The 23158-nt window shown below is 43.3% G+C and overlaps 1 long non-coding RNA gene across 1 annotated transcript; it reads left to right on the top strand.

Moving 5' to 3' along the window:
* The first annotated feature begins 1311 nt into the window (after positions 1-1311).
* On the top strand, positions 1312-2208 carry LOC135373752 (uncharacterized). The gene is made up of 3 exons (XR_010416574.1): positions 1312-1389; positions 1985-2047; positions 2157-2208. It is a non-coding gene; the product is annotated as an uncharacterized LOC135373752 (long non-coding RNA).
* Positions 2209-23158: the final 20950 nt, after the last annotated feature.

Raw genomic sequence — 23158 nt, 5'->3', positions numbered from 1 at the left:
CGCCTGCATTACACCCATAGACTCAATGCATAAGAAACGTACAATTTCATTTTGACGGTGAACGCCGACACTTTTCACTGGTTCACCACTGGATCCTGTGAGATCTATATAAAAGGAATTATGCCGAAAAAGAATTATCCGTATATCTATAAAGGCATTTGTTCCTCCGGCGTTCGAAAGCTTACACATTGTACTCAATGGGACAGAAGTAGAATTCGCGCTCCATCGTGATTTCACAGTTTTATACATCAAAATATATCCCCTTAGGTAATTTTCCAATGCAGTTTCACAATTAGGGGGACCATGTTTGGAACCTAAAGCAAACGTTTTGGTTTTGTAGCGAGCCAATTTTGTTCCAGAGAGCATCAAAGTGTGACTAAAATATGAGACATCACACTTAAAGAGGGTTTAGCCAATCGACGCTTCCGAATGTAGGCAAGCCGACGATACACTCTTAATCTGGTTCCCACTAACGTTACTCTTAAACGCACCTAACTTATGAATTACAAGTTATTTGTGCTAGACGTAAAAGTTACAGTCCATTGAAAGGTTACATGTGAACGTGTGCTGCGCTTTTACAAGTTACATTGCGAGAGAAACGGTGGCGTTACCTATAAGGACGGCGTTACGCTTTGGGAGAAGTTACTGGCGTTACTCATAAAACCGAAAGTCCCACTGTGCGAGACGGGAAGATGTCGTCCATCGTTTCGCGAACGCTTCGTATTAATGTTCGCAACGAATACCTACTAAGTTGCTCAACGCCTGCATTAATATTTTTAATTTGATTAATGACTCATGATTCTTTCATGGTTCAGTAAAAGAAATGTGTGAGAGGTCAATAGGGAAACGAGTCGACGCAAGCCTTAATTGGAGTTGTAATTAGAGAATATATGTTTCAGAACAATTTTAAACTGTATAGAAGTTTAGTGATCCACGCGAAGGATTCAACGATTCAACTTGATAACTGTTCCGTGTGGACGAGCTAAGTCAGCAGGTGGTGGTTGAGTTGAATGGCTAGTGGCGGTTGGCAACAGTGTGTATCAGACGAGGCGGAAAGAGTGCTTTGTTTGGTGCGGTGCGGTGTCTCGTCGTTTCGATACCCGTTACAAGAGAGTGCAAAGTGACATTGTAAGTAGCTTTTCGTATTTACTATTAATTTCCTACCTAGCTTGCTGTCATGCTAGTGTAATGTGCATGTGTAATCTTGCAGGTGCATTATGTCACTGACGCACACCGACATACGAGGTGTGGCACGGGGACGTTGCACGGACGCTGACTGTGATTGCGATGGATTTATTGCAGAAATGGATGAGAATGGACATTCACTGAGAGTTGCATGTTGTTATTGTGACCACGCTCCAGCAAAGCATGCAGCACTGATTGAAATAGGTTAGTAACACGAACAACGCGTATGAGCAGTTAGCGTTCCGCACGCATTGAGAAAGTGTTGATGTTGCTGCATGCATTTGCTTGCCATGTATTCGACATGTATTTAGCATGTATTTGCAAAACGCGCATCATAAGTGCGACTGCTTCTTCCTGATCCTGAATTACGCGTTCGTTCTCTGCCCTGTTACCATTATTGAAAACGATTACCACTCAGTTATTTTAGCGCTCGCTTATTTGTCGTTTCGTGCAAATTTTGCTCTATCACAGCACGAAATTATCATCACTTGGCTGCCTGTCACTGCATGACACAATCCCAAATAACGAGGACCAGCGAGGTCCGCGATTCCGCCACATATATATGTGTAGTTGTTAATATGTGGGGCGACTCATATCGTTGTGAATTTGAAATGATGTGAATTTCTAACGTTAAAAATAATTTGAATTATTAAAATTACTGGTTATTTCAATTATTTTTAACGTTACAATTGCATTTTGTGCTGTAGCACGTACGGTGGATATAAAAAAGCACCCGCTATTTTGAAGGCATTGCACTTTGTGCAGAATATTGCACTAAAAAACGGATAATTCATCACAGGTGACCCACAGCACATCTCCACTGGACCCAGCCGCGAGTTTTCCGACAGTATTGCGCCAGATGGTAAGGAGACAGTGTGCCTAATAGTTACTGCATGTAAACAGTGGGACACAACAAAAATAAACATAAAAATAAAACAATCCCCCGTTTTGACATTGTGGTTTATATTTAGGCATCTCGTACCAGACAAGTACGTACAAACCAGTCCAGCAGAATGATAGCAACAACCCAGGTCCTGCCTATGGTTCCACAGAAACCCAGCGAGACAGTAGCCCAACTGCAGTCTCTAACTCTACAAAGGCTCTCAGCGAAAACAGCAACCCAGGCAACCCAGGTCCTTCTCACGATCCTCCAGAAGCTCGGGATCCATCACAAACACAGGGAGCCAGCCATGTACGAACTCATATTTGTCAGCATTGTAGATTATCTACAACGTCTTTCCAGCGTTTTCGTGACCACGTCATTCAGTGCAGTGGGTCTAGCTTTCTCCCTTCTTGTATGACTTGCGGAGCAACATTTGAAACCATCCAAAGATACAGGCAGCATTTGAATTTTTGTATTCAGTTGACCACACCAGTACAGGATAACGATAGCAAGCCAATGGAATGTATAAGTGATCTCTTTGGGGAGATGGAAAGCACACATCGAAATTCGTGTAGTTCGCTGAACAAATTGGGCCATTTATGCCGAAAACTAGAGGGCCACCACAGGTGCTCCAAGGTGGTGGTCGATTGCGTCGTAAACAGCATAGAGGAGATGTTACAGGAAGCGGGTGTGGAGATTGACACCTCTTTGGTAAAATCAGCTCAGGCTCGTAAGTTGCATTATGAGCAATGCGGCCTTTATGTGAAACCGGAGTTGGTAAAGCTACCTGGAAACAAGAGTGCGTATATCATACCACTGAAAGTTCTTTTGGAGCACTTGATGACACATCCTGAATTCCAGGGTTACTTTAGGTCACCCCCAGTGTCTGTTGAAGATGGTACCCTTCATGACTATTATGATGGCCTAAGAGTCAAGTCACATGCTGTATTACGTCGTCATACTAATAATGCCATAGGAATTCTTCTCTACAGTGACGACGTTGAGTTAAGTAATCCCATCGGTGCTAAGCGAGGCTCAAGGGGAAAGCTCAGCTTGTATTATGTGACTTTCACAAACATTCCTCCAAAATATCGCTCAAAGCTACGTAACATCTTTCTGATAGGTGTCGGGCATGCCAATGACCTGAAGACGACAGCCGCAAAATCGGTGTTGTTGCAGGATTTTGTACAGACAGTCAACAGCTTGTGTGAAGGCCTAACCTTGTAGACAGATTCTGGAGAGGAAGTGTTTTTTGGCTGCCTAGTTGCTTATATTGGGGATTCCTTGGCTGCCCATGGTATTGGAGGGTTCAAGGAAGGGTTCGGTCGCAATGTTCGTTTTGCCTGTAGAGCTTGTAAACTTCCTACTTGTGATTTTTGTAATGTGCACTATGACGCTGAATGTGTGCCAAGGAACGATACGGAAATGAAAGAACAGGTAGAGAAGCTGATGAACTCGAAGAGTAAGGCAGAAAGACGTCGTCTTTCTACCGAGTTTGGAATCAATGGCAGGTCTGTGCTATCTGATGTAGCAGGATTTAGCCTAGTGACTGACATGTTATTTGATCCAATGCACATTCTCCTTGAAGGTATTGTGCCCCGTGAAATACGACTCCTCGCAAAGTTTCTCATATATGAGACAAAGTTGCTGACCAAAAAGCAATTTGATGAGGCCATCACAACATTTACTTTTCATCACGCTGTAAGCAAATCTAGTGCACCACGTCCCCTAGATGCAGACTGCCATCCCATTCTGTCAGCCGACATGTCCTTTGTGCTGTTGCTTCATTTACCTCTTATGCTCGACAAGTACATTCCCTCTGCCAATGAGCCACATGTTAAATGCTTTCTCTTGCTTTGCACGATTACTCAAGTCATTTTGTCTCCTGAAATCACAGTAGAAGCGCTGTGTGACCTTGAAGAAATGATCGCAGAGCATAACAGACTTGTTGTGACTTGCTATGGGAATGAGGCTTTTGCGCCAAAGCATCATATGCTTGTGCATATTGTACAGCAGATTAGAATGTTCGGACCATCAAGGCATCAGTGGACAATGCGCTTCGAAGGAAAAAACGCTTTGCCTAAGAGCAAGAAATTTTGGAATTTTAAGAACATTCCTTATTCTGTGGCAGAGCTGTACCAGCTGAACATGTCATTTCAGTTGTGGGGTGAGCACGGTGAACCACAACTATTAGGTGATGCTTCAGCACTGAAAGCATGTGATCCGTTTACGCTGACTTCATGTTTTGTAGATGCAGGCTTAGAGAGAGAGGATGTTGGGAAAGTAGCATTATGTGCATCGTCTATTGCTGTTGATGATATTGTACTGAAGGTCTCGGATATCATCATCATCAGACAAAGTGAAGTAGATTTTGTTTTTGCAAAGATTGACAGCATTGTTCTTTGGCGTCAGCAAATATTCTTTGCTTGTTCACTTTTTGTCACAAAAGGGTACTGTAGCAAGATCAATGCTTTCGTATTGGGAGTTTGTAATGACACGTGTATCATCCAGCAGCATTCGTTTGTTAACAGATGGCCAGTTCTCAGTTATAAGTACGGTAATGATATGTGTGCTATCCCGAAGTGCTTGCCATGTTTTCCCAGAAGTGTCTAACTGATCAAGCATATTGTTGCAAAGTGTTGCCAGTGATTGGTGCAAGTATACTTGACCGCTGAATTATTTCTTGTGTACTTTGTAAGTAAAGGTGTAACGTTACTATTCTGACTCTCTCATGAATTCGGAGGTTATCTTCATTTACAGACTGCAAAGTGGTCTCCGGAAGCGCTGCCAAAGTTCTCTGAGTATCTCAAACCGCTGCTTGAGGGGCGGGAAATGACCGACAGGCAGCATAAGCATCAGAGCATACAACTGAGGCATGAGATCATTCGTCACCTCGAGTATGAACTTGATAATCACGTGTGCAGTTATTTCATCTTTTGTACTCGCTTTGAAGTAATCTGTGTTCATTCATTAATCATTTGCAGCACGAATAACTTAATAACATCAGGATCTGTTGGAAAGTTGCGTTGGCAATATAATGCATTGGGTGCTGCGTTAGCTGAAGCATTTCCATACATGGTTTGGGAGAATGCTGCTCCAGGCACAAAGACATACAAAAAGAGCAAAGATATCTGGGTAAGGAGCATGTCTTTAGTTTGTGGAGCATCCTTCAAGCGTTTCTGTAGAGCCCAGTTTGTGATACGTTTGGTGTTTTGTTTCTCCTTCTTCTAGTCTGTCTTCATGCACAGACTGACAACTGCTCGGAAACAGAGGCGCTACAGAAAGAGTCGTTCAGTAATAGTAACTGATAAACAGCCAGAAGTACAGCCGAGTACCCTTACTGTTTCAGAAGCAAGTGCAATGCTAATAGTAAGTACATAATTGCATTGCTACGCGAACAGTCAAAAAATGGAGCCTTATAATTACATGTTCGAGAGGTTGTTATTGCCATTGTTGCTGTTGCATAACGCTGAACTGATATAGTGTTAAGCCTAATTTTGGCTGTCACACCCGAAAAGAAAAAAAAAGGATGCAGAAACAGTCATGCTAGATCGATAAATGCTAACAGTAAATTGTGCAGACCCACGGCTGTAATTCTGCCATCCCTTTAGCCACCCTGAAAGCATTGAGAAGAGTATTTTAGAAGACCCAGAGTTGGAAGCGAGAGCTTAATAAGAAGTAAATAAAGGTTATTGGAGTGCTCCCATTTCCCTGTGAAACGTCAAAGATTACTACATAGCGATCAAGTTTCACAAGTCAATGATGCCACAGTTGAGCTACCTCAATGCTACGAAGAATGCAAATTTGTTCTAGATTTTTTATTCTTTGACAATGCTTTATTTTCAGAAATTTTCAACGATGACCGAGACTGAGTTACTTCTCGAGTTACATCAAATTCCTCACATACTAGAAGTCACGCTAACAGAACGCAGAGGGAACCCTCCTGACTTGCTACCTGCATACTTCCTGCGAGAGGACATGGTAAGTTACCTTAAATAGCCATATGTCAGTCCCTCGTGGCATCCCAGGACTCATACCATGATATACGTTACTGTCAATAACAATTAATTGAGGTGTGCTCAACACCTGTTTTTGCAACATTCTCTTTGAAATAGAAACGCAAATTGCTATAATGGGCTGGTTGCTAGAGGAAAACAACGGGAGAGGTGAATGCATCAAGCAAAAGAAATTATCCTACTCGTGTATTAATTCCCCGCCCAGAGAAGGAAACAGGGAACTTGCGTACAAGCTGTATTGTTAGAAAGGCCCAAATACGTTTTGCATTGCTCTACCTTATGTGTGCTTTCATGATTGGTTTTCCTTACTGTGACAATATCACAGTTTTTGCAGGGAGTCTATGTACAACATGGTAATCTAGTTTTTTTTCCCCTTCTAGCTCAAGCTAGAGGCTGAGATAAGATTTGGAATGAAGATGGAGGACATCGAAAGTATGTTGGCAGGTGTGGCTTGAGGCTTCGCTGAACTAACTGGGGAGGAGCCATCTTTTTTGGCAATTGATGGTTACCTGAGGTCTCGCCATGCACATCACACGCTGGTGATGAACGTAAGGAGTTTAGCTTTCATGTCGTTTGCCACACTAACTGTGTTTACTCCAGGAATCCATTAGCATAAACTTTTTAGCATGGTACTTTAACTGTACTGTTGGGTATGGACACACTGTCATTCATTTATCCATATTCCTGCGTTACTGTTTCATTTTCCGCTAGACAAATCATTTGTCTAGTTTCTGTCCATGTTTGCGTTTCCCCCATCATGGCTGTGGATATATGTTACCTTACTGATTCTTAGCGTGATCATTTTCCTTTAGACCATTGCTCCAGAGGCATACACTCCCCCTGGACCTGCAATCATTTTTGCACAGAGCAATAAGTGGCTTTATGGCGGCTCATACAAGGAGAAGATAACGCTGAGTTGTGAGTGCACTCTAGAGAAGGCCCTTGTGCTGTGTCTAGTGATATACTATGTAAAGGACTTGTCATATCCACTCGCGTATGGGCAAACTTTACTTTTGATGCAAAAACTCATTGTGAAGGACAGTGTTCCCAAGGCTTGTATGAACGGAAGATTGAAGGGACTACTTGCGGGGCTGGAGAAAAAGCATGTTATCTAATGTTTGCGACTGTAGCATATTCAGGAAGTACTCTCCATAAATATTTTTTTTTAATCTGAGAGGGACCAAGACACAGCGTTCGCAGTGAGGTCATTATGTCTGGGGGCATAGTATCTTTGTGAGATATTTTAAAAGTAATCTGTATAATTTCACACTGAATGAGGCAGGATGGTCCGGTCGACGTCTTCAATTTTTTTCTTTCAAACATATATCAAAGCCGTGTCCCTAGGAGGCATATTGGTGCTGAGAGTAGTTGAAAGTAATTCATAATTATCTTTTAATGGATTATCATTCAGATGTCGGCATTTTGACCATTGCGCATCCTACGAAGTTTGACGCCACGTATCTTCATAACTATATGACATATTCAGCTGAATTGTTTTCCATGTATTGTCTGGGGTGGGTAGCATTGCATCCTGAGTTGTGAAGATTCTAAAGTTTACCTACGAGGAGATCAAAAATCACAAACTTGCCACATTTGTAAAATATGGTACGTTTTGGGAACCTCACAACAAACCCTAGTCCTGATACCCCAACGTAATCTACATCACTGTGTTCATCTCAAAATGCCCTTTCTTCACATAGCGAGTACATCGTATTTTGAATTGGGGCGACACGCACAACAGTCATTTTTGTGAAGAGTGTCTACTGAAAACGCGACAGCGCCCATCCCATCTATTCCCACCCGTGACATCGTTCAGTTTATGCACGAACGTTCTTCATGACAACTCAAAACAGCACATTAAAAAAATAATTGCTTCAGAGAAAGCTACGTTGCCAATGACGCTGCGTCACTTCGAGCATCTTTGAAGCATTTTTTTTTGTATGTGCTGTTTTGAGTCATCATGAAGAACGTTTGTGAGTAAAATGTACGATTTCACGAGTGGGAATATGTGGGTGTGCCTGTTGAGTTTAAGCATTTTTCTGCAGACACCCCTCACAAAGATACTGTTGGGGGCGTTGCCCATATCTCAATACGATGTACTTGCTATGAGAAGAAAGGACATTTTGAGACGAACACAGTGTTGTAGATTACGTTCGGGTATCACACAATTGGGGGATGAGTAGTAAGGTTCCCAAAACATACCATATTTTACAAATGTGCGATTTTGCGATTTTTTACCTCCTGAAACCTCAACTTAAAAGCTTCAGACCTTGCGATGCAATCCTACCCACCCCAGACAATACGTGAAAAAGCTCCAGCTGGATATGTCAAATGGTTATGAAGATACATGGTGTCAAACTCGTAGGATCCAAAATGGTCGAAATGCCCACATTTGAATGATCGTTGATGAAAAAATAACCACTAATTATTTTCAACTACTTTCAGTGCCAATATGCCTTCTAAGGACAAGCCTTAATATATGTTTGAAAGAAAAAAAAATGCAGAGGTCGACGGGACCACCCTGCATGACTCGGTGTGAAATTACCCTGCTTGGAATGACAAAGTTTTACCAGTATTTCGAACTCACTCTGTAGCTGCTTTTGCTTGATGGTGCAGTGTTTATTGTTATTTAGATCGACATCTTTATACGCTTGACGCTTCATTTTCACGTTTTTCCACATTACTCTCTGGCAGACAGATTGTGCATACTTCGTGCATGCTTTACAGCAGTTTGACTTACCTTTGAAGTTTTATTTTGAGGAAATTTGGGAGTTGAATCTCAACAACAGACTCCTGAGCACTCAACATATCTAAGTTATGGTATGAAATTAAAAAAGGACTAGCTTCAGCTTTTGCTAGAAAAAGGTTAAAAATTTTATTGAATAAGGTAGTTAGAAAGTAGAGCAAAAAATTGCATACGCACATTTTGTGCAGTCCACAAATCCTCATGTGAAAACGACATGTCAGCAGCTCTGTTTTATTGTAAACATTCCACTAAAACAGCTTGCATAAAACTGGTCTCCATATATCAGGTTCAGCGGGATTTTCGTTCAGGTGCTGTTTCTATATAGAGGGGTGTACGCTAACTATATGCAGAATTTTTGTAGTTTTCAGATTTACAGATTTTTCAAACCAGTATTTCGTAGAAGGACGAGTAAGAATTCCCTACATTGTTTCTAGTCCACTTCAACGGATTTCTTGTAACGTACATTCAATGCAAAATGTGTTTGAGTTGTTTACCTCACTAGACTTCAGTTTAGACTCTTTTTCTACATGTCATGTCAGGATGATGACCATAAATTTCCTATTTTGCTCTAGTCAAAAAGTGACTTTGTAAACTCAGTTACTTTACATGTATATTTGCTGCAAGTTGTTCTGCAGTTGAGTAATACTCATATTTCCCATATTCCATTCTTTATGCCAACTTCACGGGTGTCATTTGAGGATGACTAAGGATACTTTGGTTTGCTTAAGAGGATACTTGTCAAGTCAATTAACTTTCAGTGCAAAGTGTATTGTGTCTTGAACCTTTATATTACAGCCATATATTATGTTGCAATACTTTCTTTAAATGGCCGTTGGATGTGTCACATGAGGGTCGCACTTCGTTTCTAGTCAACAGATAAGTACCGAACACTATTTTTGTATGTTGTGTAAAATGCTGCGTAGTATTTGCTAATAAAATAATTGTGTTTGCAAAGGAAAGCTTCATATTTTATTGATAATTTCCTCTGTTTTATAACGCAAGGGGTTCTTGAACGGTCATGACATGTGTTTCATTTGTTTTCAGTAGTTTCATTCTTGTTTTTTGTATTACCAAAGCATGTCAAGTTTACCCTGCTTCAAGTGCAGGAATATCCACATCCACGGGGCATAGTTGCGAACACCTGAGAGTACTAAATGCTGTTACCACGTATTTCTCTGTGGTGTGCCTCTCTTATGAGGAGTTCCTGCAGTGTTTTCTGGGACACCTTGCCCGCCTCCCCATGTAGGCGGCTTCACTGGATAACCTCAAGATAAGGGTTACCAACGTAGCAACGCGGTGGGTGGGTAAAGGTTACACTTTAACCTCTATACAAGAGTAACGTGGGTAGCGACACAGAAAGTGACTACAGGTTACCGTTTAACCTGTATACAAAGGTTATTCAGACTATAGGTAACATAGTTACCTTTAAAAATAGAGGTAAAAAGTTTGCAAGTTTTTTACCTCTATTTAGGGGTTACCGACTTTAGAGTGTACATTTGAGCACGTGTAAATGGGAGGAGGAATGAATCTCGAAAGTGAGGGAAATTATCAGAGTTCTGCGCGCATTCTTCTCTGATAACCAACACGGCAAGATGGGTTTGATAAAAAGTACTACAAAATAAGCGTGTGCTTTCACGGCTAAAGAGGCTGAAGAACCTTTCTGTCGACTTCTGCTTTAACAACAGAAAAGACAACGCTGCAGATAGTGCGTTCCCCTGAGGTTCGCGTTTTTGTAAATCGAACGCTCTCTTCTTCTTAGTATGAGTTTGTTAAGCTGTTTCTGACCTTGTACTTACGGTGTTAAGAAGACGCACAAAAATTCTAATGGCTGTAGTGTACCGTTATTGCATTGTGATCTTCCCGCCGATGATTTCCTTTTCATCGTTACCTTATTTGTGACCGTCATGTCTTTTGTATATATGCAATATATGCTTACTTTTATGATGAAGATGAAAGTCACTGAAAAGGTTAGCCAGCTGTAGGGATCGAACCCACATCTTCTAGATTACCGGTCCAAGGCTCTACCAATTGAGCTAAGCTAACACGCCTCTCCACCGACTTTCGGGGTGCGTCATCTGAAGGGACGACAAACCAGCCACTCACTCTCACTCACCCTCCTTTCACTCTTACATTTTTGCTCACTCATACACACATTCATACGACGGAAATCGACGCTAGCGGCACCTGTTGAACAAGAGATAAACTGATGTTCTGAGGCTGGAACAACATAGAAGGGACAGATACAAACAAAGCCCCAGATTGCCTAAGAAATCAACGATGAAGGTGAAAGTCACTGAAATTTTAGCCAGCTGTAGGGATCGTACCCACATCTTCTGAATTACCGGTCCAGAGGCTTTGTTTGTATCTGTCCCTTCTATGTTGTTCCAGCCTCAGAACATCAGTTTATCTCTTACTTTTATGTTTTCAGACTCTTTCTTATTTTTTCCTCGCAGCACCACGGGGAAGCTTGGTTGCCACAAGTATGAAACTTGATGGGTACCTTAATGGCTGTAAAATCGTATATTTTGTCTATCGACGTTATATACGTCTATTTAGGAGAAGCAAGGACAAGGAAACTTTTCTTTTTCTTTTCTTCATGCATACACTTGCCTCGGCGACAGCAGACTTAAACCGTGCTTGGCCGAGCCGTTGCGCCTGCGCTGTGCGGGAGCGTCATTCACGAACAAAATGTGCATGTCATCTATGTAAGGCATATGCCCCTATGTTCAGCTCACTTAAATGTGTCGAATGCAACTAGGACCGAGCGCATATAACTGTGTTGTGTCAATGTTTTCTTGACTTCAAGCCGATCATGGCGGCGTAACTGTGCAGAAACTTAGCACATTGCAGAAGCGGGATTTTTTATCATTCCTTTAAGGAAATGCTCGCAGACATGCATTATTCTGTCCAGTTGCCTGCTCATTTTAGCGGCATATTTTGCACGTGAAATAGTATACCCTGTGCGATTTTTGCAAACACTCGAGGTGACGTTGCACTTCGCCTTCGACAAAGTACTGCCAGTAGCCTAAGATAACGTTACCCCAATATTACCATCAACATGGCGATATCCGATCATTCTGTCTTTCTTTCTTTTTTTTGTTATTATACACCAGAGGTGCCAAACTCATCCGTGTCTGCGGGCCGCATTGAACAATGGAGGAACCACGAAGGCCGCATACGACTGCTTCGGGGTAGATTGCTTCTTGTATACAGGGTGTCCCAGAAAACTTGTCCTTGAATTCTAATACAAATACTGCGCCACCTAGAATCATGCGGTCAGCGGCATTTGTTCTTACATGGTTTTTGCCACCTCCTGATGTGCATGTCATGTAATCTAAGTTTAATTATGTAAATTTTTGTGAAGTGAACTCGGAAATTTGCCAAGTAAAGGTCACTTTTGTACCCCACCAACATGAAGAGCTTGACGAATTCTGCCCTGTTCTGGGACACCCTGTAGATGTTTGAATTCATTCGGGAGATCACCAAGCCTGCCGGTCCGTGTCTCGTAGCTTTGAAGGCACTAATATTACAAATCGGCCTTGCAGGGTTTGCTCAGAAGTTTATTAGGAGTGTACTAGTAATACTAATCGAGTAAAAATGTGGCGCTGAGACAGGTTTAGAATGTCGTTAGCCAAGACGTCGAAAGCAACACAGAGGCAGACAGGAAATATCGAACTTTCAACTTCTTATCATATGATTAGAGGTTGAAATAACTTTTCATAAGTTTCTGCGCAACGCAGAATGAAGAAATCGTTTGATTCGAAATGGAAATAGAAGAAGTCATTTTGATCAGGTAAACGGAAAGATTCTCTGACATCGCATTTGTGAGATCCCTCACGGTACCTGTGTACAAAAAAAAATAGAGAGAGAGAGAGAGAAACGACGCAAACGAGAACCGGTGCACAGTACCAAAGTGGGTTTCCAGAAACGCCCCGATCAAACAGCTCGGTTAAGGTGAAGTAATTGCGCGCTTACAGTGACTTACAGTGACGCTTTCACAATACCAGCTATGAAGGGGCTCGGCGAAGATATTAGTTAAACTACAGTGATCGGCGGCATGTTTTGTGGCCGGGCTGTGCAGCTGTTGATGTGTAGCGCACAGAGATCGTCACGTTGTATACCGTTCATAAGCAACTTGGTCTTGTAGCGACACTTGTCTGATTCCTTTATAACTCTAAAATATACTGGTATTGTGGAAGGAGACAGTCTAGAGCGGTGTAGCAGTGTGTAGCGATGTCGCACCTCGGTGATTTCACGCCGAATCAGGCAGGGTTGCCCGGTCGACCTTTCCATTTTTTTTCTTTCAAACATATATTAAAGCCTTGTCTCTAGGAGGCACATTGGTGCTGAAAGTATTCGAAAATGATTGGTGGTTATTTCTTAATGAATTATCATTCAGATGTGGGCATTTCGACCATTGCGCTTCCTACGAAGTTTGACACCACGTATCTTCATAACCATTTGACATATTCAGCTGAATGTTTTCCCGCGTATTGTCTGGGGTGGGTAGCATTGCATCTTATGTTCTGAAGATTCTAAGGTTTGCCTTTGAGAAGATAAAAAATCGCAAATTTGCCTCATTTGTAAAATACGGTACATTTTGGAAACCTCACGACTCGTTCCACAGTTGTGGTACCCGAAAGTAGTCTACATCGTTCTGTTCCTCTCGAAATGCCCGTTCTTCTCATAGCAAGTACATCGTATAGTGAATTAGGGCAACGCCCCCAACAGTCTTTTTGTGAGGGGTGTCTACGGAAAATGCGTAAATTCGACAGCGTGCATCCCATATATTCCCACTTCTCACATCGTTCATTTTATAAACAAACGTTCTTCATGAGGGCTCAAAACAGCACACCAAAAAATTTTCGCTATGTGATTCGCGCTGTCGAATTTACGCATTTCCAGTGGACACCCGTCACAAAAAGTCTGTTGGGGGCGTTGCCCTAATTCACAATACGATGTACTTGCTATGAGAAGAAAGGGCATTTCGAGAGGAACACAATGATGTCGATTACTTTTGGGTGTCACATCTAGGGGACGAGCTGTGATGTTCCCAAAACGTATCATATTTTACAAATGAGACAACTTTGCGATTTTTTTATCTCCTCAAAGGCAAACCTTATAACCTTCAGAACATAGGATGCAATGCGACCCACCCCAGAAAATACGTGGGGAAAATTCAGGTGAATATGTCAAATAGTTATGAAGATACACGGCGTCAAACTTCGCAGGAAGCGCAATGGTCGAAATGCCCACATCTGAATAATAATTCATTAAGAAATAACCACCAATTATTTTCAAACACTTTCAGCACCAATATGCCTCCGAGAGACAAAGCTTTAATGTATGTTTGAAAGAGGAAAAAAGTGGAAAGGTCGACCGGACAACCCTGCCCAGGGTGTCGGAGCGAATCGAAAACCGGAACCGAAAACAGAGGGAAAAAGAACGCAGTATCATGCTGCGGATACCCGACGCTGACAGCGAGCAATCACGGTAGCACCGGTGCATCAAGTCGCAAAGAGATATCCCGTGACCCCAGCAGGATAGCGCTATGTGCTCGGTTGGATGTGAGAACCGCAAACGGAAAAACAGCGCTAGGTTTCGAGCGCTATTTTCTAGCCCTATAGAGCGAAACGCTATATGTGGGAACTCGCCTTTAGGCTCCCTTTGTACGTTTTATCGTTCGCGCACACGGACTTAGATATACATGTGACCGGTTGTGACTCTCTACCAATGTGCGACCCAAGGGAGCTGCGAAACGGCTTCTCTATCGGTAATCTGGCGCAACGTGTCCCTTGCTTGAGAGCAGCGAAGTTAAATACATTTACGTATCCGCGAGGCAAGCACGTGCGAAATGGCGCCTGTTTTGTGGACAGGACACGAAGAAAAGAAAACGGAGCCGTCGAGCGCGTTTGTGAGTGAAGGTGTTCCTCGATTTGCGTCGTACTCGTAGTGCTTGCTGGCGAGGAAGCAGCAACAGGCATTCGGATGGGACGCGATCGCACCAATCCAGCAAGAACGTACTTTACGTATGACATCACAACAAACAAGTCCCTCTGTAACATGTGCTTCAAGAAAGGAGAAAGCCTATTTGAACAGACAGTCACCTACAGGAACCAGAAGTTACCAATTTCACAGCTGCCTATTAATATTAAATACCATGTATGCATATAAACGGGTTTACGTTTTGCAGCGTTGATTTTCTTTTCTGGGAATCAATATGTCCACCAAAAGCGGAACCGGTTAAAACCGGTATGAAGCGTTATTTTTTTGCTCCGGAGCAGAACCGGTACCGGACCGTTTATGATAGAACCGGAACGAAAAACGTTTCGGTTCGACACCCTGATCCTGCCTGATCAGCGTGAAATCACCCAGGTGCGACATCGGCTGTGTTGCACTGCTACACCGCTCTAGACTGTCTCCTTCCACAGTACCAGTATAGTTAGAGCTATGAAGGAACCAGACAAATGTCGCTACAAGACCAAGTTGCTTATGAACGGTATGCAACGTGACGATCTCTTTGCGCTAGACATCAACAACTGCACAGCCCAGCCACAAAGCATGCCGCCGATCACTGTAGATTAACTAATATCTTCGCCGAGCCCGTTCATAGCTCATATTGTGAAAGCGTACAAGTCACTGTAAGCACGCAATTACTTCACCTTAACCGAGCTGTTTGATCGGGGCGTTTCTGGAAACACCACTGATTTGGTACTGTGCACCGGTTCTCGTTTGCGTCGTTTCTCTCTCTCTCTTTCTCTATTTTTTGTTTACACAGGTATTTTAAGGGATCTCACAAATGCGATGTCAGGGAATCTTTCCGTTTACCTGATCGAAACGACTCCAATCAAACGGTTTCTTCGTTCTGCGTTGCGCAGGAACGTATGAAAAGTTATTTCAACCTCTAATCATATGATAAGAAGTTGAAAGGTCGATATTTCCTGTCTGCATCTGTGTTGCTTTCGACGTCTTGGCTAACGACTCTCTAAACCTGTCTCAGCGCCACATTTTTACTCAATTAGACCAGAACGGCCAGAATGAACGTGAGAGATCATGAGCGGCCGCGCCAGCGAGCGACCTGTGGACAGTCGCTTCCTTGTGCTTTGGCTGGCACATACAACTGCGCTTTGGATGTCTGGAGGGCCAGCCAGATTGAGGATGCAGATCGCGAGCATCCAGCCAGGAATGCTTATTAGAACGGCACAGCACAATTCGTTTCGTTTTTTGCCCTGCCGGAAACTGTGCAGTTGACATCGACAGTGGAGGTCTCGCCGGACACAAGGATTCACATCGCGGCCGCCATCTCAAGTACTGCCGAATAAATAGGAAAAATGGTCACTTCCTTGCCTTAAGGGGGCGTCCAATGTCCAAGGTGAAACACGGGTTCAAGGGCGCGAGAGCAAACTGCGTCTCAAGAGAAAGACTCCTTGACGCCAGGGTCACTACATGAACCGCTTGCGTGGTTGTCGTCTACTGCGCGTTTCTGCTTTTTTGGAACTGAAACGAAAGCCAGAGTGGCGTCAAGTTCACTTTCTTCTTGTACATTACAGTGTAGACACCGACCGCATCATGCGAGCATCAAATTTGATTACGGGAATGGGTGAACCCCCAGAGAAACTCAAAGAAGAGCTTATTTCTTTTCCGGACTTTGTCGTCCCAGAGAACTTGAAGGACCACTATGATTTTGTTGGAAGTTCGAAGGACTGTAGGAAAACGGTTCTGCTTTGCCGCAACTGTTCTCAAGAAAAGCAGGCGTCCAGCATATCCAGCACGCGCTTCAAAAGACACCTTGAGGTAGGTATATGAGAGCAAGGGATTGGTGCACTACTTTGCAGTAGTGGCGCAGCCATACGAGGGGTCATGGGGAAGGTAGGGGGCCGGATCCCCTGCTCATATTGTGGGTACACTGGTATCAGGATCATGACTGGTGAGTCATGCCCATTCACCCGCATGATCCAGAAAAGGAAACATGTATCACACGTACGTACAAGGGCCCTGGTCGGAACTCGGGAGATATCGCTCCCGTTGGGGCGGTGGTAATCTTGGGGGATACAGGATATAGAGCAATGCAGGACAGGGGAGTAGCGCCGGGGGGGGGGGGGGCTCAATTCTCCTCCCGAAACCGGACCTTTGGTAGTAGATTTCGGAGAGCGAAGAGAGAGAGAGAGAAATCCCCCTCCCATATAAACCTTCCGAAATTGTTTTTTTCTGGCTACGCCCCTGATGCAGGATGCTTATCAACAAAATGTAATGGACTACACCCTTAGAAAAAAAGAGATTCAAAAGGGAGTCAAATGGTGCTCGGACTCGGACATTCTCGCGAACGGAGAGGGCGTTGCAGCGACTTCCATGACCGTATTTAATGAAGGGTGTTGCATGCACTCCCTTCATGGAGAGGTGTTAGCCTCACTCCCAAACGTTTATGACGAGGTTCTTCCAGACTATGCAACAGTAAAGCCCCGTACTTGTATTCACTTGTTAAAATTATCGAGACACACCTGCAACTAATGAAAGAAGAGATGAACAGGCCTGTGTCTGAAATGCCCAAAGAATTTGTATCCCTGAAGATCTTTCTCACTCATGCTTACTCAACTCACCGCTTGCTTATTCATGCTCACACATCATCCGCTCAACTCGCTGTTTGCTCACTCATGCTCACTTAACTCGCCACTTGCTCACCCATGCTCACTCAACTCGCCGCTTGCTCACTCATCTTCCGCTCAACTCTTTGTTTGCTCACTCATGCTCACTCACCCTCCGCTTAATTCTCTGTTTGCTCATTCATGCTCACTCACTCGTCCCAGGCTGTCCGTTCGCACACTCATGCTCAGCTCATTTGCCAAAATGAGCATGAGTGAGCATGATTATGAGTGAGTTTTGCCGAGGTACGACTGGCAGTACTTTGCAGGGCTGGGCAAGATACTTCAAAAAAGTATCTTCGATGCCGATACTCGATACCCTCAAAAATCGCATTTCCGATACCGATACAAGATACAGAACCGAAATTGATTTTCGTTACAGATACTCGGTACTATATCGTCGATACTTCGATACATAACTGAAATCCCGAATATAATACAGCTGGTGTTATGATTAGCGAAGTTTACATCACTGAAATAACAATATGACAAAGCTGGTAATAGGTAAGTAAAAACGTTCATTCGTTATTTCTAGAGCCTTTAATGTATTTTTACAGCGCACTTTTTCTGACAGGGCTTGAACGTATCCGACCGCACTGATTTAATGAAGCTGCACTGTCTAAGCAGCTAGTCTTGTTAGAACTTTAGACTGAAGCCATGGGTACGTTGAAACGATCGCATCAATAAGCAGCCTAGCAAAAAACAATTCTTTAAGACAATGTTCTTCGTGCGTACCGGTCTGTGAGCACTTGACTATACATACGAATAAACCTGAAACTTTTTTCTTCTGCTTTTATCGTTTGGTACTGCAGTACTTACCCGGTAGCCTCTGACTTTGCCTCTGACTTGATTTTCTTAGTTGGCCGTTGTGAATTGTGAGCTGTAGAACGGGTTACAGTGCTCAAGCTAAGTCGGCGGTTATTCTTTCCGCATGGCAGACGCGGATTCCACACTTGAAGTCAAGTGGACGTGCTCTTGCGCACTGAGGAGGGGGACATCGGGCAGCGCAGTTCCAGAAGCCGTGAGGTTGGTCCTGTGTAGGGCGTTTTCGCGCGCCCGCCGTAGAAAGAGACGGAAGAGATTCTTCTGGAACCAACTAGAAGCCGCGCGCCCACGAGCGCGTCCCAGGGCAGGGCCCAGGGCCTCCTCTCCGGGCGACCTTGACGATGGAGCGCGCGCGCGGACGTGAGCTTCGAACGAATTTATGGTCGACATGTCTACGCCGCTGCGGCCTGGCTTGTACTACCGCCTGTGGGAGCGCCGCCGACCCTAAGTCTCATAACAGCCTCAATATTTGTGTCTTTTTTTTAGTATCAAGTATCGTTAAAATACACGATACACTAAAAATGTATTTTCGATACCGATACTCCGATACTCTCATTTTTGGCACGCGATCCCTAATACCGATACACAAAATGTATCGAAAGATTGTATCGAAGATACATGTATCTGCGATACTGCCCACCACTGGTACTTTGTCGAAGGCGAAGTGCAACGTCACCTCGAGTGTTTGCAAAAATCGCACAGGGTGCACTATTTCACGTGCAAAATATGCCGCTAAAATAAGCAGGCAACTGCACAGAGTAATGCATGATTGCGAGCATTTGCTTAAAGGAAGGATAAAAAATCCCGCTTCTGCAATGTGCTAAGTTTCTGCACAGTTACGCCGCCATGATCGGCTTGAAGTAAAAAAAAAAACATTGACACAACACGATTATATGCGCTTGGTCCCAGTTGCATTCAACACATTTAACTGAGCTGAACATAGGAGCACATGCCTTACATAGATGACATGCACATTTTGTTCGTGAATGACGCTACCGCGCAGCGCAGGCGCAACGGCTCGGCCATGTATGGTTTAAGTATGCTGTCGCCGAGGCAAGTGTATGCATGAAGAAATGAAAAAGAAAAATTTCCTTGCCTTCGCTTCTCCTAAACAGACGTACTATATAGCGTCGTTAGACAAGATATGCGATTTTACAGCCCCATTAAGGTACCCATGAAATTTCGTACTGGTGGCGATCAAGCTTCGCCGTGGTGCAGCCATAAAAAATTAAGAAAGAGTGTAAAACATTAAAGTAAGCATACATTGTATACATACAAAAGACATGACGGTCACAAATAAGGTAACGATGAAAAGGAAATGATTGGCGGGCAGATCACAATGCAATAACCGTACACTACAGCCATTAGAATTGTTGTGCGTCTTCTTAACGCAGTAAGTACAAGGTCAGAAAGAGTTTAACAAACTCATACTAAGAAGAAGAGAGCGTTCGATTTCTCAAAACGCGAACCTCAGGGGAACGCAGTATCTGCAGCGTTGTCTATTCTGTTGTTAAAGCAGAAGTCGCCAGAAATGTTCTTCAGCCTGTTTAGTCGTGAAAGCACACGCTCATTTTGTAGATGTTTTTATCAAACCCGTCCTGCCGTGTTGGTTACCAGAGGAGAATGCGCGCTGAATTCCGATAATTTCCCTCCCTTTCGAGATTCATTCCTCCCATTTACACGTGCTCAAGTGTATCGTCGGCTTGCCTATATGCGGAAGTGTCGATAGGCTAAGCCCTCTTTAAGTGTGATGTCTCCTATTTTAGTCGCACTTTGATGCTCTCTGGAACAAAATTGGCTCGCTACAAAACCAAGACATTTGCTTTAGGTTCCAAACATGGTCCCCCTAATTGTGAAACTGCATTGGAAAATTACCTAAGGGGATATATTTTGATGTATAAAACTATGAAATCACGATGGAGCGCGAATTGTACTTCTGCCCCATTGCGTACAATGTGTAAGCTTTCGAACGCCGGAGGAACAAATGCCTTTATAGATATACGGATAATTCTTTTTCGGCATAATTCCTTGTATACAGGTCTCACAGGATCCAGTGGTGAACCAGTGAAAAGTGTCGGCGTTCTCCTTCAAAATGAAATATACGTTTCTTATGCATTGCTTCTATGGGTGTAATGCAGGTGAAGCACGCTTTAAGTTTTTGTCCGCGAATCCTGGGCATGAAAGTGGTATGAGTTATAGGACGAGCCATTTACACCCATAAGGGTGTTTTTCAGTTTACAGAGTGAAGCTTTGGAGGTTTAATGATTCATGGGGAAGTTCCACGCAATGCTCTTCCACAATCTATTGTGCCGTCGTTAGGAACGAGGATAAAAAGCGCACGTAGACAGGTGGTTTGAGAGTAATGCGACAAGGGAGCGGGAGATTTTCGAGCCCTTGCCATCACGGGGAAAATTATGTGGGTAGTATGTGGTGGGGTCCAGGCTACATGGGGTCCAAACTACGGCACCCCTGCCCCTGAGCCCTGCGCGTATTTCCCCCTTTGCGGCGCGTGTGCGGAGGGTTGTCCACGTGATTATCGGCGGGGGAGGGCTGCGTGCGCGCTTACCCTCTCACATTTTTCAGCCTGGGCAGACTTCTTTGGCCGACTTCAGATATTTTTCCGATACAGCAGGTGAGCGGTTTACATGCAGAGACATGCAAATAAGGGTCATACACAAAAAAGGACAAGTGAAAATATATTTATTAATGCCATTCAAGTTGAGATATATTTATTAAAGCCAATAGTGCTGGGAATTGTGCCAATTGTGATGCCAATCAGGTGAAGGAGAAAAACCCAGCCGAAAAACCTTCACCACCTGTAACAGGGTGGCGCTCGGGTGGAGGGCTGCTGTGGTGGGCGGAGCGTGACCGGAGGGCTGCGTGCACGCTTACCATTCCACCTGGGCCGACTTCTTCCACCATTTTCCTACTTGGGCCGCATTCCTTCCTTCGACAGGTGGGCGGTGCTCGGATGGAGGCCTGCTGTGGTGGGCGGAGTGTGACCGGAGGGCTGCGTGCCCGCTTACCATTCACCCTGGGCTGACTTCTTTCACCATTTTCCTACTTGGGCCGACTTCATTCCCGCGACAGGTGGTCGGCGCTCGAGGCTGCTGTTGTGGGCGTCGCGTGGCCGGAGGGCTGCGTGCGTGTTTACCATTCAGCCTGGGCCGCCGACTTTCGTCGTTTTTCAGCCTGAGTCGACTTGAATCGTAATTTTTCCAGCTACAATAGGTGTGCAGTAGGCTGTTTACATGCAAAGGATAGCCATACACAAAAGTACAAGTGAAAATATATTTATTAAAGTCATTAGGAATTATGTTATGGCTCTGCGTGAATGGGAAAAGCTTAGCCAAAAATCTGAAATAGAAGGAACACAATACACGTAACAAAGAATATTCTTATTACAGGTATGATACATTAGCACTGAATAGGTATCGCAAATCAAACACAATATTTTTATTAACAGTAATCACAAGTTTTCAATGAATCAGAAGTGATAACACACTTAATCAAAGAATATATTCTTAATCAATATGATTATAAACAAAATTACAAATTGTATTATAAAACATCTAATATTCCTATACGTGAGAACCATCAGTGCAATAGCGGGAAGTTCTGATAGTTGTATGCAGTTAAATGTGAACAGTACAGACCCTGGAAGACTATGGAACACGAACGCAAGAGGAAATGAAATCTATACCACGACATTGATTAATCAAAACAACATAGTAATCTATCATTCAGAAAATCAGAAGAAGAAAAAGTCAAACTCATCAGAAAATAGACATGTTAAAAATGAACTTCACCACATAGCACGCTCCTAGCCAACAACCAGATCTGATGATATCTACCCTGATTTGTTGAAGACAGCTGCCAATAGATGTATGGAAGACCACGGAACATGAACGACAAGAACAACACGAACACAAGAGGAAATAAAATCTATACCACTACAAAGAAGATATTCCTAAGCAAACAACAGAGCAACCTATCATTCAGAAAATCAGAAGAAAAAATCAAACTCATCAGAAAATAGACATGTTAAAAATGAACTTCACCACATAGCACGCTCCTAGCAAACAAACAGAACAAAGAACGACACGAACACCAGAGGAAGTAAAATCTATACCACTACGAAGAAGATATTCCTAATCAAAACAACACAGTAATCTATCATTCATGAAATCAAACTCATCAGAAAATTAATATTCCTATACGTGAGAACCATCAATGCAATAGTGGGAATATCTGGCATAACATTTCGAGCACAATAGAGAATCTAAATTTCATATTCCAAACATTACTCAACTTTTAATTTCTTATTAAGTGAACAGCATAGACGTAAGGAAAAACGAGAAACAACACAATCAACAGCTACAATTCATAGAGAGCCAAACCTGCGCACCATCCAACACACAGAGAAATAATAGCTAATCAATCTATCAAAGGCAAAATAGCACAGACTTAACACTATAGCACAGACTTAACGCTGAAGAACAGAGGAACACGCGGCGACACGTAAACAACAGAGGAAAATAATCTATCATTGAACCCTCATAAAATCTACCAATATACAATTTTCATTCTAACAAACTCTGCAAACCTTAATGGAGGCAACCAAGATGTAGGAAATATACACTGTTTTCACTCTTTTCTCCAAAGCCGGGAGACTTTATGTCTCTAATATGGCCAAAGCACTGTGCATGCTTTATCACTCAAAGGGTTGGGGGCTATATTCCTTCGTCCAGCAAACAGAACGCTCTAGAGGTCAGATAAGAGAGAGTTCAAATGCGTTATATTTTATTGTGCAGCGCAAATAGATGTCGATATCACTCGCGGGGGTCACTATCTTTTCGCATCC

Source organism: Ornithodoros turicata, chromosome 1 (genome assembly GCF_037126465.1).
Source record: "Ornithodoros turicata isolate Travis chromosome 1, ASM3712646v1, whole genome shotgun sequence".
Lineage (NCBI taxonomy): Eukaryota > Metazoa > Arthropoda > Arachnida > Ixodida > Argasidae > Ornithodoros > Ornithodoros turicata.
Note: the sequence above shows the minus strand (reverse complement) of the source record. Positions and strands in the feature narration are given on the sequence as shown.